Source organism: Lepisma saccharinum, chromosome 26 (assembly GCF_977018435.1).
Source record: "Lepisma saccharinum chromosome 26, izLepSacc3.1, whole genome shotgun sequence".
Lineage (NCBI taxonomy): Eukaryota > Metazoa > Arthropoda > Insecta > Zygentoma > Lepismatidae > Lepisma > Lepisma saccharinum.
Genome location: NC_139254.1, coordinates 10,795,258 through 10,796,800, shown reverse-complemented (window position 1 = coordinate 10,796,800; position 1,543 = coordinate 10,795,258). Strand labels below are relative to the sequence as shown.

The 1,543-nt window shown below is 40.4% G+C and overlaps 1 pseudogene; it reads left to right on the top strand.

Moving 5' to 3' along the window:
• The first annotated feature begins 397 nt into the window (after positions 1 to 397).
• Positions 398 to 1,085, top strand: LOC145979367 (uncharacterized; annotated as a pseudogene).
• The last annotated feature ends 458 nt before the right edge of the window (positions 1,086 to 1,543 follow it).

Genomic DNA, 1,543 nt, shown 5'->3' with positions numbered 1-1,543 from the left:
AGAGAGAAGTAAGGAACTAAAGAGAGAAGTAGGGAAGCAAAGAGAGAGAAGTAGGGAAGTAAAGAGAGAGAAATAGGGAAGCAAAGAGAGAGAGAAGTAAGGAAGTAAAGAGAGAAGTAGGGAAGCAAAGAGAGAGAAGTAGGGAAGCAAAGAGAGAGGATTAGGAAAGTAAAGAGAGAGAAGTAGGGAAGTAAAGAGAGAGAAATAGGGAAGTAAAGAGAGAGAAATAGGGAAGCAAAGAGAGAGAGAAGTAAGGAAGTAAAGAGAGAAGTAGGGAAGCAAAGAGAGAGAAGTAGGGAAGTAAAGAGAGAGAAATAGGGAAGCAAAGAGAGAGAGAAGTAAGGAAGTAAAGAGAGAAGTAGGGAAGTAAAGAGAGAGAAGTAGGGAAGTAAAGAGAGAGAAGTAGGGAAGTAAAGAGAGAGAAGTAGGGAAGTAAAGTGAGAGAAGTAGGGAAGGAAAGAGAGAGAAGTGGGGAAGCAAAGAGAGAGAAGTAGGGAAGCAAAGAGAGAAGTAGGGAAGTAAAGAAAGCGTGAGAGAGAAGTAAGGAGATAGATAGAGAGAGAGAGAGAGAGAGAGAGAGAGAAGTAAGTTAAGAGAGAGAGGTATGGAAGTAAATATGGAGAGGAAAAGAGAAGTAGGGAAGGAGAGAGAGAGAGAGAGAGAAGTAGGGAAGTAAAGAAAGCGTGAGAGAGAAGTAAGGAGATAGATAGAGAGAGAGAGAGAGAGAGAGAGAGAGAGAGTGAGAGAGAGAGAGAAGTAAGTTAAGAGAGAGAGGTATGGAAGTAAATAGAGAGGAAAAGAGAAGTAGGGAAGGAGAGAGAGAGAGAGAGAGAGAGAGAGAGAGAGAGAGAGAGAGAGAGAGAGAGAGAGAGAGAGAGAGAAGTAGGGAAGTAGAGATAGAAAGAGAAGTAGGGAAGTAAAGAGAGAGGGAGAAATAGGCATGTAGAGAGAGAGAGAGGGGGGAGAGAAGTAGGGAAGTAAATCGAGAGGGAAAGATAAGTAGGAAAGTAAATAGAGAGGGAAAGATAAGTAGGGAAGAAAAGAGAGAGAGAGAGAGAAGTAGGAAAGTAGAGAGAAGGAAGTAGAGAAGTAAATAGAGAGAGAGAGAGAGAGAACCGAAGTAGAAAGGTAAAGATATATATATATATATATATATATATATATATATATATATATATATATATATATATATATATATGTATATATAGAGAGAGAGATAGAAAAGGGAAGACAGAAAGAAGGAAAGAAAGGCGAAACTAAAGAAAGAAACATAAAGAAAGAGAGAGGGAGAACAGATAAACAATGACGAGAGAGAGAAAGTATCGAAATGAGCCACAGTGATTATACAGAAGAAAGAGAGAGGGAACAGTGGCATGCAAAAGGGGGTCATGGTGAGGGTTATATCCCCTACTCCCCTTGGCCTAGTATTCCTTAAAAAATAACGTCAAAGGCAGGAAAGGATGACAAAATGGGGACGAACTACGAAAAAAGTATATGTAATCCCCGCTTTCGGAAATCCTGGGCACGCCACTGAGCGAGAGAA